At 45.6% G+C, this 13298-nt stretch overlaps 1 long non-coding RNA gene across 1 annotated transcript in view; it reads left to right on the top strand.

The window, feature by feature from the left end:
• The first annotated feature begins 5731 nt into the window (after positions 1-5731).
• The window catches only part of LOC111812556, a 17306-nt gene continuing 9739 nt past the window's right edge, over positions 5732-13298 (top strand). The window contains exons 1-2 of the long non-coding RNA XR_002818042.1: positions 5732-5742; positions 12863-12874. This is a non-coding gene — a long non-coding RNA (uncharacterized LOC111812556). The remainder of the gene's footprint in view (positions 5743-12862; positions 12875-13298) is intronic.

Below are 13298 nucleotides of genomic sequence, written 5' to 3' on the forward strand. Positions count from 1 at the left end.
GGAGTGCACACAGGCGTGCTGGGCTCCCCTCCCCCACACTCACTCCCAAGTCCAGCTTTTTCTTCCTGTAGACATGTAAGGAAAACAGGCTTATTTGTATGTGCTCGATGATAATTGAGGGTCTTTTTAACTATGAAATGTCATGCTATAAAACGGAACTTTTTCCCTCTTTGTTGGGTGGTCGGCCCCAGCTCCTCAAGGAAGTTGAAAGTTGTTTAGAGAAGCACACTCAACTCCTTCCATTGTGTATGATGAGCTGAAAATAAATCTTTCACAGAACCAATGCTGAAAATAAGCTATGATTTCAGCGCAAAATCAAAACATCATCCTGAAACCCACCCTGCAGAAGTCTCATAAAACTTCCATTTGAGTCACTTTTTATTTCTTCAAACTTTACACTAAAGGTTATGTAAGCATCGTGTAGCGCGTGGCTCATCCAACAGTAGATAAAGGAAATTTTCGAGCATCTCCCAGGAATTTCCTCTGGTTATAAATTACTAGAAAGGGTGGAACTTTTGACAGTCAGTGGATAAATCTGACAAATGATTTTGCATTTAACACAGAACAGAAACACTGGAGCCACCCTAGCTTTGAGGACTCACCTCACTAGCAAGACCATTTTCTCCCCGCCCTCTTTTGCCCTGTTTCAGAGGGTGAAAGGCGCGTTGCATGACAGAGCAAGGCAGTGACCTCAGCACACTCGCTGCTTTCTTTCCCCAGTGTCCACCTTCTCATGAATAGTGGCGACAGTGTGTCCTGCTGCACAAGAGACCACCGTGGGCCTGCTGGAGGGCCATTCAGCCACTCCTTGGCCACGCAGGCTTTGTGCACTCGTGAGAGCTTCCTGTACGCCAGGTGCCCAGGTGCCAGGGAACAACCTGTGACAAAGTAATATTAGCCAGGCAAGATCATATCCGGGAAAGGGCGAGGGCATCCTAGGTCAGTATATTTTTATGTTTAGATGTTACTATTCAGCTGAGGAATTCTCAGTGGCTACCTCTGCTTCTTTTCCCCCAATAAATCCCCAGCTCTTAAACTGAGTCATTGAAGACGTTATAGAAGCAAAGGGCTGTCTACATTGCATGCTTATTTGCCCTTGAATTTTCTATGCGTTGAACAAATTGAATCGTCCATCACTTCCTTCACAGCTACAGCAGAGAGACTGTTCACTTAGATTATGTTGCATCCAGGAATGCGTATCTCCTAATCCGTTTATTCCACATCCCCACTTTTGCCAGCAGCAACTGAGCTCTGTCAGCAGGAGAATATGGAGTGCGAGGAATGGAATTCCACAGAGCCCAGGATATGTGAGATTTCATCAGCTGGTTAGCATACAGATTTATCTGGAAATTTCCACCCACGTGAGAAGGCAGGGCAGGAGTGCTGAATGTGGTGCAAGGAGGTAGAAAGCAGCAGGACTTCAGCAGCAGGGGCAGCAAACACCTGTGTGTTCCGCAGTGGGGAAGAGGAGCAGCTCTTCTCACTTGGGTATCAGGGCCATGCTCATCCAGAATGGTGGGGAAGACCCAAGAGGGGATGGCGTCCTTCAGGAGGGAGGTGGGGAGATCCAGCCCAGCCCAGGCCCAGCAAGCGTGTGGCAGAGCTTCTGGCTTCCCTGTGCCCACAGGACCCCTCCAGACCGAAAATCAGGCACGTGCGTGAGACCCTCTACCGTGCCATTGGGAGCCCTGCAACCCTCCGGAGCCCCTGCCCCCAAGCCTGCAGAGTGAGTGAGAACTTCTGCAACTCTCTCAGGACCCCCAGATCCAGCCCAAACCCAGGCCTGTCTAGTGTGTGGGAGAGCTTCTGTGCTCCTTGGGCCAGGGTCACAACAGAGGGGCACAACAGGTTCACTTGCAAGGGCTGCAGCAGGAAGGAGCTGAATACAACAGTTAGACCCAAGCCAGGCATAACTGGATAAACTCAAACTTAATAGAACTGCACCCGAATTTCAGTAGATGCTAAGGTTATAACTGCACCAAAGCTCTACACCAAAGGTCAGAGGTCAGTGCTATATGAAATGATAAAGACAAGGAGCAAAATGCAATCTCAGGCCTCAAGCCCACCCATAACAAGTGCAAAGGACACTAGCTCCACTGAAATGTATGAATTAACAGTGTCGCAAGTAAAGAAACAACAGCAGAAAGGTAGAGAGGAACTCAGAGCAGAATTAATTTCTGAAATAAAAAAAGAAATCTCTGAATTCATAGAATCTGAAGCAAAGAATCTAATACAGAAACATATTGGGGAAACCCAATGCCCACCCAGAACAAGTGCAGAGGACACTAGCTCCACTGAAATGTATGAATTAACAGTGTCACAAGTAAAGAAACAACAGCAGAAAGGTAGAGAGGAACTCAGAGCAGAATTAATTTCTGAAATAAAAAAAGAAGGGAGGTGGGGGGAGACAGGGGAGTAAGGGGCTGCCAGTCCTGCTGGGGACACTCCCAGGATACCCGGGCTCTGGCTGTCATCTGCCCAGTGGGCCAACTCTGCTATTGATTCCCCTCTGTGCAAAACAGCAATGAAATAACTGCAAATTTTTCAGTAATGAGAAAAATGAGTAAATGAAAGCCTGCCTTTTAAAACTTGTTTTCGCAGTGCATCCAACTTGCTCAGACAAAGAACAACCAAAATTTGGAACTTTCCCAAGGATTTATTGCTTGTGCTTGCCAGCACGCCTGAGTAAAATCAAACCCTTAAGAATCATCTAATCTCTCTTTACAGGTGACTTCAGGGAGAAATAGATGTCTGAATGCTTAAGGGCAAGTCAAGTAGAAAATATGCTTCGTGAAAATGCCTGACAAATTTTGACACAACATGCTTTATAATAACAATAATTATGAGATGGTCTGATAGGAGGGGCCCTTGGGCTTCTGGAGCTCACTGATGCCAATTGTGGGGACAGGGGTAAAAGATTTTATCTTAGATATTCACTGTCACATTTTATTTTGACGAGCCTTTTAGAAATGTTCTTGTCATTCAAAACAACAACAAAACACAGGAGGTCTGTTATAGTATTTTTATATGTAAGACCCAAAATGATCACCAGGCTAGTAATTTATCTTGTGATATTCAGTCTTCATGAAACCAATTTTGGGAATGAATATTTTAAAAATTAGAAGTTTATCTTGGCCACTCGTCTCAGCTTCTGCTTGCATATGTGGCCGGGTTCTCAAGCCTGGTGCAGATTAAATGAACTCCTACCGTCTCTCTGCTGACCCAACACATTTCCAAGACTGCGAAGGGCAGTGTCACTCTTCCAGTCCCTCTGGTCGTGACCATAGAGTCGCTCTTGACTCCTTCTCCCTCTTCATGCCACCATCCAGGTGGGCAGCATGTCCTGTTTGTCAGATCTGCAGATCAGATCCAGTGTCTCAGCTCTCTTTGCTTTCACCACCACTTTCTGTGCCGTCGTTTACAAGCTGACCCGTAACCATCTTATGTGGACTCCTTCCTTTCCTCTTATACCAGAGAAACCACTCATAGGTGGTCAGAATGATCTTTTTAAAGCTTCATATTCTCCCGCTTACAACTTTGCAGCAACCCTTTATTTCTCCCACAGCAAAAGTCCTCCAATGTCCTCCAAAGCCTAGGAAATCTCACCTTTTCTCCCACCCCATTCATGTAAGTAGCCTGTGTCCTGGTCTCCTCCGTGTGGTCTTGGTCACTTTCCCTCCTTGCTCTTCTTTTCTGCAGGTGCTGCTGGGCTCCTCCGCGGCTTGCTCCTCAGCCCGAGTCTGCTACTGCAGACCCACCGGACCCAGCAGGGCACCCAGTGGCCTTGGGAGTAGCTGTAACCACAGAGATACTCCCACAGGGAGGCCTTGAAGCCTTCTGCTGAAGGCGGATGCGTCTTTTAGCATGAAAATGCTAAAATGATAGACAAAAAAGGTAGAGAAATCGGGGACATCTCATGTCCCTGTAAAGACAGTGGGACATAAACCACTTACGAAGGTGTTTCCCAAGCTACCCCACTTCTATATTTTATACCATGTCTTGTCTTAAAGCTAGAAATTTCATGAGACTTCCTGTAGCACTTAGAAAAGAGACAGGAGAGAAACGAGATGTTCAATAGGCAGCTAACTTCTAAATCTTAATTCTCATTCGATTTTCAACTTCTAAAGCAACCAGTTGAAATACTTACACAGGAAGAGTATGACTCACCACCGAACTGCAGGCTGGGCTTCCCTCCACTTCCAGAAGGCTGCTTAGATTTGACAGCTAGTGTCTTCACCACTGACACTTCAAGCCTAAGCAAACAACTAAGTGATATTAGAAGGTGGAAGGTCTTAGATTCTGACCGAGGAATAAAAGAAATCAAACAGCCAAAAAGAAAAGAAAATACATGTTCTATGTGGTACACATTAAGAAAAATTGATGAACTTCACCAAATATTGTTGTCTTAAGGAACATTTGACATGTTCTGAATTTCGAAAAAGATTGCCCATGTGACCCGCCATCTCTACCGTGTTTTCAGTAAAAATTTAGAATAAAGATCAAGTTTCCAGTGGATGACTCACTACTATTATGGACCATTGGACTATATTGGAATATTTTGCTGAATTCATGCACCTACAATATTTAAATGATGACGGAATACCCTTCTCTGACAAAAAAAAAGGGGATACAAATGAATGACCATTTTGTATCTGTATATTCAAAATAGGATAGATATACAGCTACATTCTCTTAATTCAATGAATATGAAGATTTGTTCTAATAGTGTTTGTGGATGAGATGTCATGTCTGCATCTTGTACAATGAATAACCACTGAGACAACAATGTGCAATGTATTTATTATTGAAACTGTCCTACTGATTGGCTTTGAAACTGTCTCATTGCTATTTGTTTCTCAATAAAATTATTTTTTAAAAAAGATCACGTTTCTAGGAAAGAAAACCCTGAAAGCACACCATCACCTTCCAGGTCCTCAGAGAAATAGCTTTTATTTCTCTTTTGTTCTCATCACTATGAACTTACATGGTAGATTTCGGGTTGTTACCTCCTCTAGGCCTGATATACTGCTGACTTCGCGCCATGATGCATCCGATTTAGCTCATTTACATGTCTGTGGTGTTCATTTTTGTTTTTCCCTCAGTTGCCTTTGTTATTCTGTTTTCTGTTAACTATACACAGTATCTCTAGATACTAATTCATGATTGCTTTTTATTTTAAAGAGAATGTTTAAGAAACAATAAAAGCGAGACAAAGTTTCAAAGCAAGGGAATAGGAAATGATCAATGGTTATTATATTGCATTTTGTCCTCTTCAAAGTAGTTGCTCAGATTTCCAGAGAGAGACATGTAACATAGGGGGAAAATATAGGCACACACAGAGATAGCTAAGAGGATTGTACTGCTAGTGCTCGTACCGTTTGCTGCATGATTCTTGGGCACATTCAGGCATTTCCACTGTGTCCGCGCACCACCAAGGTGGAGAACATCGCATTTGTGCTCCCTGTCAATGGGCCTTGTATTTTTAGGTGTGGTTTGTTCTTGGGTTAGCCGACACCTAGTGAGGATTGACTGTGTACAAGCCCTGTTCTGAGTCATTTGCATAAAATAAGTCATCTCAGCTCCACCATAGACTATAAAATAGGTGAGTATTATTATTCTCATCTAACAGAAAGGCAATTCTGTAACAGAAATTAAGCAAGTTTCTGACTCACCCAGCAAGCAGCATCTGTGGAGCCTGTGATCTAAACAATTCCGCACAGTCTCTTTAGGTGGTCTATTAAGGTGGAAAGCCATTAATCACTGTTTACATTCAGCGACAACACAAGCAGCATCCACTGCCATCGAGTAGTACACTATTATTACAATTCGCCTCTCCTTGGTGCATTTGCTAGCTAGGAATTCCTAGACCCTTTCTTCTTCCCTTGCGTGGCTCCTTTCCAGTCTCTCCTGAGAACAGTACCAGGTCTACTTCCTGGATGCCGCCCGAAGTTTTCTCTCCCGGCCCCACGGGTTCCAGTCTCCTTGTCCAGCTCTGTCCGCTCCTGGGCAGACCGTCTGCTTCCTGGGTCTCACCTTTTGCTGTCTTCAGCTCCTGTCTCACTGGGCTGCAACATAGTCGCCTGCACTATCCTAAGAAATGGAAACAGAAGTAGCATTCCGGGCCTTTAGGTTTTTGAACATCCTGTAAAGTATACTTCTTCAAAGCGTGTGGCTACTTTCTTAGAAGAAGGGTGAGTGAAAAAACTTGTTTATGTGAAAAGTACACTTCACTCAAAACTTTGAAGGCACTGCTTCTTATCGCTGGCTTTCTAAATTCTCCAATAGACGGCAAACTCGCACCGGCTGCTTCATTGTTATCTGCACCTTTCCACGGGAAACTGCGACGATAACGTTTTTGTTGGAGCTCTGAAATTTTAAGGCAGTGGGGACAGTGACAGTGTGAGCAGGGCTTACTGCCCCATGTGCTAAGCAAGGCTTTATTTTTTTATTTTATTTCATTTTTTTGGAACCGGGGATTGAACTCAGGCCCTTGCACTTGCCAGGCAAGTATTTATTCAACTGAGCTATCTCCCCAGCCCTTGAGGGTTTAGACATCTGCATACTCCATGAAAATGGTTTTTTATTTCATCGCCCCTGTTTTCTCTACTCTTTGTTTAAAATTCCTACAAGTGCAGTGTTGACTCTGAATGAGCATACATTAATAGATATCTTAACATTTATTTCATGTTTTCTGTCCTCCCAACATTTTTATCTTTATTGTAGGCTGATCAATAAACTCTTTTAGGACGGGTGTAGTTCACACACTTGTAGTTCTAGCATCCAGGAGGCTGAGGCAAGAGGAACGCTGTGAGCACTAGGCCAGCCTGGCCTACAAAATGAGATCCTCTCTCAAAAAATGAAACAAAAACAACAAAAAGACCATCATACCTCTTTTAGCCATTCTTTTTGCTTTCCTTTCACAAATGTGCAGGCTACAGAGACCCTTCTGCTCTCTGCCTGCCCCTTTTTTGCAGCACTCTGGTTTTGCTCAGTGAATGCGGAATCTTCCCTCATCTCGCTTGTACTCATCAGGAGGACGTTTCCCCACTCCACTCAGAATTAGCTGTTGCCTCTAGAATCACTCTTTCGCTTGCTAGTTTGAGCTCTCTGCTCTTGCAGGCTTTTCTCCTGCATGGCAACCGTGGCCTTTCCATTCATATCTGAGCACAAGGCAGCCCCAGGAGAGTGGGCAGGACTGGTCAGCAGCCCTCACTCGAGTGGGTCCCAGTGACACTGCACACGGGACCTCTGCCCTGTCCCCTTGCCACTTCTCTGGTTTGTTGATTGAATCCAGAGACAAAGTGCCTCCTTGCATTTCTCTTTCAGCAGACTGCACCGGCTGGGGGCTGGGGGAGGCCGAGGTCGTGTCTGATCTTACCTGGCACTTCACTCCTGAGTCCCCTGCCTCACTCCGTGTCCTGCTGTCCCGTGCCCTCTGCTGCCCCACAGAGGACTGTCTTGCCCGCGGCCCTCTCTTGCAGCAGTTCTGGCAGAAGCCTCTTCCCATCAACACACACCAGGCTTCCTGGGCCTCCAGAAAGGTGCTGGGCTGTTCCCTAGCCGCAGGCCCCTTCTGCCCTGTTGGCGGCTCTGAGCCCTGAGCGCAGCTCTGCCATCATCCACGCTAATGCCACGTGCCGAGTGTTGCTGTTTGGCCATCACACGTTTTTGTCTTTTTCTTTTTCTTTTTTCTTCTTTTAATTTGTGTATTTGGTACATGGTCTCACTATGCAGCTCAGCCTCATAGTGATCCTCCTGTGTTCAGCCTCCCCAGCACTGGGATTACAGGTGTGTGCCACCACGCCCAGTCTCTGTGGCCAGTTCAGCATGCCCGGGGGCGGGGCCAGCATGGCCTCTGACAGCAAGAATCAAACCCCAGTTTCTGCACTTGCCTAGGCAGGCTCTTAGTCCACTGTAAAATAAGGCACCTAGAACAGTCCTGGGGTCAGAGTGTTGCGGGCTCGGTGGCTCCCGGTTCTGGGAGAGAGAATCCTCTGCGGGGATGCATGCACATGAGCCGGAGGTCTGTGGGGATGGGATGCAACCACGTAACCCAGGCCAGGTTTAGACTATGTGAGGAAAAGCAGAGGTCCCTTGGGCTAAGCATAGCTCCGATAATACCCAGCCAGTGCTGCTGGTAGATTACCAACGTGACGAGTTCCTCACAGTCACTATGAGAAATACATGCATTTAACTACATAAATTCACAAATTTTTTACTTGAACTATGATTGGGTTTCCTTGGCCAGAAAGCTCAGAGTTCCCAGCCATCCTCACTTGTCATTAAAGCGGCTGTTCCCTGGAAGGTGCATTTTTCACTTCAGGAGAAGGTGCAAAATGTAGTGTGCATCTCCTGCTGAGTTTGGTGCAAATGCAAAACGCTGGGCCTTAACCCCAGAGAGTATGCCTCAGACAACCCTCATCCGTACCCGGAAGCCTCCGAGGCAGAGGCAGCTGGGCTGTTCCTTTAGAATAGCACTGGAAGACTCCGAGAAAGAAGAGGCACGTTAATGGATAAGCGTGTGCTTCCTGCTAAGTGCTTCAAGGAAAGCAGACAGGAGAAAATCAACGCGGGAAGACCTGAAGGTAGCTGCTTTAGCGCGGAATAGATGGCAGGGCGTCACAGCGAGCGCGCAAGCGAACCAAAGGGTGCAGGGGGCATGTCGAACTAGTTTCTTTTCTTAGAGGAAAACCCCATTTACCTAGCTTTAAAAAAATCAAGTTAATTTTATTTTTAAAGAAAAACTGATGTACTTAGATGGGGCGGAACCGGGGATTGAACTCAGGCCCTTGTGCTTGCCAGGGAAGCACTTATTCTACTGAGCCATCTCCCTGGCCCCATGATGAAGAATTTTTAACTCTCAAAATACGAGACTTGGAAATGGCAGGATTTTTGTTTCAAACACTGATTTCAGGGCATTGTGTGCTTACTGGATCAACCTGTTTCTCCCAGTGCAAAGACACGTAACCTCAGCCTGACCTTTCAAAATAAATCGCAGCTTTTGTAACATTTTCCCAAGAGTAACCCTTTCTGGATTGGCTCGCTGTGTACTGCACAAGCTCCAGGCTCAAAGACTGAGGGAGCAGGCGACTCGTTGAGACTGGGACAACTTTCTTGGTTGTCAACTATTTTATGGTCAGGAAAGATCACTTAAAAAATTATATTTGAATATAACTATTAAAATAAAGGCAAGATTACATTCACACTATTTTATTTACAATGTTAAGAACTGCATGGGGGCTGGGGGGATAGCTCAGCAGAATAAGCGCTTGCCTGGCAAGCTCAAGGTCCTGAGTTCAATCTCTGGTACCGCAAAAACAAAATCGAAAAAAACACACATAACATTATAGCATAGGGGCTGGGGAGACAGCTCAATAGAATAAGCACTTGCCTGGCAAGTGTAAGGTCCTGTGTTCAATCCCCAGTACTGAAAAAAAAAAAAAAAAAAAAAAAAGAACTGCATGGGCCAGCCAACTAGCTTAGTGGATTAAGGCACCTGCAAGCAGGTGCAGGGACCAAGGACTTGATCCCTGGGCCTGCTGTGCTGGCCCTGCCCCTGGGATGCACTGAGATGGCAGTTGAGACTGGGCATGGTAATGCACGCCTACAATCCCAGCTCCTGAGAGGCTTTAAACAGGAGAATCACTATGAGTCCAATCTAGTAGTGAGACCCTGAATGCCCTGTAGACTCTTCCCTAAAATACAGAGAGAGAGAGAGAGAGAGAGAGAGAGAGAGAGAGAGAGAGAGAGAGAGAACTGCTTGTATGTTTCACCCTGCTGCTATGAACGTGGACAGGTCCAAACCCGCACACTCAGGGTAGAGGGAAGCAGAGGCGACAGGAGGCTGCTGGAGTCCTGAAGGAGACTGGCTCATCCCCTCCAGCATCTGTGGAGCAGACAGCTAGGAAGACTCCTTTGCAGGTATTATTTCTGCAGGGAACTAACTTACTCTGATCAAAAGGGCTAATATGATCTGGCCCCAAATAACCATGGCGAGATGCCAAGTGAAATCTCTCCTAAATGTGAGTGTCTTGGCTGTTTGCACAAACCAGACACAGGCTGCAGTAACCCCCTCCAGCTGTCTCTCTGCCAGTCACAACAAGGCCCTGTGCTTCCCTCGCCTTTGGTGGCTTCCCATATCTTGCCTTCCTCACCGGGCCGTACTCTTGGAGCCCAGATGTGAGAGCTGGGGTGCAGGCTTCGGTCCCCTCACTTGCAATTTTAGGACTTTTAATGCAAAACTGATTAACTTATTGTTGACACAGAAATTGGTATTTTTACTAGTCATGCAAGAGAGGAGATAAGGGAGAAGGGACAGGACAAAGGAAGAAGAGGACATTCGGGAGGGGACGAGGATGTGTGTGACGCAGCCGAAGCGCCCCCTTTGAGCTCGCGGCCTCCTCTGCCTGAGCAGCTCTTCGCTTTGACTTGGAGACCATGGAAGTCCTCTCACCATTGTTGGGCTTGTGATTTACTAAAAAGAGAAATAATCAGTTGGCACAGGACAAATCGTGGGCCAAGGTAAGACTAGGGATACGAGAACAAGATAATCCACATCTGTGGTACCGTGATGAGCATACCCAGAGGCTGTGGCCAAGGACTTATCTGAAGCCCAACATTTCTACCCCTTAAACATATATTTACTAGGGCTGGGGAGTTAACTCGGTGGAATAAGTGCTTGCCTGGCCAGTGCAAAGTCCTGAGTTCAAACTCTGGTACCACAAAAAATAAATTAATTAAAAGAAATAAAAAATTGAAAAAAATCACAATTACATTTGGGGCCAGGGAGATGGCTCAGTGGAATAAGCGCTTCCCTGGCAAGCTCAAGGTACAGAGTTCGATCCCCAGTTCTGCAAAATAAATAAATAAATGAATAAATACACACACACACACACACACACACACACACACACACTTATTGAATGTTCGGTCCATCCCAGCACTGAAGTGAAATAAAGATCCCACTGAGTATTACTTCCTGTTCCCCAGAGCTTAGAAAAACAGTGCAGTCTTTATTCCTACCTGCCACCTGCGTGTATTGTGGCATGGACAATAAAAAGGTTTTGTTTGCTGGGCTTGCTGCTACAAGAGTGTACCCTTCGTTTGCAGAATCTTTTGTTGTGGCTTGGCATGTGGTGGGTCCCCAACATAGGTGTTGGTGCGAGGCTGCTGTCCATGGTCCGCAGGGCGGGGAATGGACATAGCTTTGTCCTCGTGCTTGAGATTTCAAGAGTGTAGCGTTGCGTTCACCCAATAGGCTACAATTACAGCTATCCCTGTATCTTAGGAGCCAACACTAGGAAGGTATGATCCATATTGGCATAGAGAGCACAGAATATTGACAATCAGAATGTTTCCATTTGGGTCTAATTTTTTTCTTTGCGTTCCATGAGCACATGAGTTTGTAGAGCCTGAATCAGTGAATCCCTGTGGTCCTCCCCAGGTCTGCAGCTGAGTGCTCTGGGTCAGGAGGAGAGAGTGCAGCTCTGTCCTGGCTGCTGAGAGCAGGGCAGCCAGCGCAGCCTGGATGCCGAGGAGCAGGGGACGTGAGCAGGCCCACAGCACGGGCCAAGTAAGCAGCTGAGCTCTGGCATTTCCCACCAATGCTAAAACGACTGTGGGCAGGACAATGTGCATGTGACCATTTGGTACCTATAAGTTATAAGTGTAATGCAAAATTTCATTTGCTGGCCCATATTTTTGGGGATTCAATTAGCAGCAAGAGACTTAGGCTGACTACTGAGGTTCTTGACACCTTATCAGATCTTCAGCAGGAGATTTTTTGTGCAAAGAATGTTTTGTAGGACAGAGAGGCAAAGAACAGGATCTCTCAGGGAATCCCAGTAGAGCTCTTTAGCTTTCATCTTCAAGATCCATGTGTGAGCTGCTGTCACGAGCAGCAAGGCCTTAGCAGAGGTCTGTGTGTAGGCTCAGGGGCCAGCAGAGGTTGGAAGCGTGAGCAGGGATGTCCCACCTGCCCCAGGCCATGGTGCCCCCACAACACTCCTGTTTCAAAACCTAATTTGAAGGCAGAGGCAGCACCTAGCAAGGGACTCTTGATTTCTGGTTAAACCCGAGGTTAGAAACAGCTTGAGGGGCCGGGGAGATGGCTCAGTAGGATAAGCGCTTGACTGGCAAACGCAAGGATCTGAGTTCAATCCCCGGTTCCACAAAAAAAAAAGAAAGAAAGAAAGAAAGAAACAGCTTGATGCGGAGGGAAATGCCAAGCTATTCAGTTGCTTTTCTAAGTCCTCTCCTGATCTATTCCCCAACCCTCTGACAAAACCTGACATCAACTAAATGCAACTCAAAAATTTTCTCTCAGACATTACTATAAAACATATCAATAATTAGTTTAGTTTATTAAGGCGAAAGTAAGACCTGATATTTAAGTTTTTGCAATAATAAAAGTTAGAGACAATATTTAACACATTTTCTGTTTCTCCAAAAGTGATGTATCAGAACTTCAAAAAGTGGAGAAATTTCTGCGAAAAATAACCACTCAAGGCCAGGGAAATAGCTCGGTGCTCTAAGTGTCTGCCTGGCAAGCACAAGGACTGAGGTTCAATCCCTGGTACTGCATGCTGTTCCAGCCCCTAGAAATACAGACGTGTTGGTGCATACCTGTAATCCCAGTGCAAGAGAGGCTGAGACAGGAGGATCACTACTAGTCTGAGCTACATAGCGAGACCCTGTATCAAATAAATAAATAAGAAAAAGAACTAATGAGTGGGCCAAATTATGTTATCAGTCACTAACATCCAGGTATTCTGTTAATATCCACAATCTGATAACAGTTTTGGCTCTCTGGCTTGTCTTCATAGGTAATACTCACAGCACCCTAAATGTGCATACTGTCCAGCCTTAATCTAAAGTAATTTGCAATTAAATAGGCAGGGCTGCAATTGGTAAAGATGGCAGTGCAAAGCTGTGGCAGCCGGAGGTGAGATCTGAACCAGAACCAGAGAATCTAACTGAAAACATGCTAAAAATGTAAAATCCCTCTCTTTACCAAAAGATATAAGAAATTATGAAATTCTGTGTGGATAATTAAAACAAGGAAAGGAGAAAAGCAGAGATCACCTTTGATTACAGATACTAAAAAATGCATGCAAATATTTTCTTTGACTTTATCTTGAATTATTTAAATATAATTGCTATAGTTTCACTACTTAATGTATCTGGGAGGTCTTTAGAAAAGAGATTGAAGGGGGCCAGGAAGATGGCTCAGTAGAATAAGAACTTACCTGGCAAGCGCAAGGGCTTGAGTTCAATCCCTGGTTCTGAAAAAAAAAAAA

Source organism: Octodon degus, unplaced genomic scaffold (genome assembly GCF_000260255.1).
Source record: "Octodon degus isolate 3935 unplaced genomic scaffold, OctDeg1.0 scaffold00129, whole genome shotgun sequence".
Classification (NCBI taxonomy): domain Eukaryota; kingdom Metazoa; phylum Chordata; class Mammalia; order Rodentia; family Octodontidae; genus Octodon; species Octodon degus.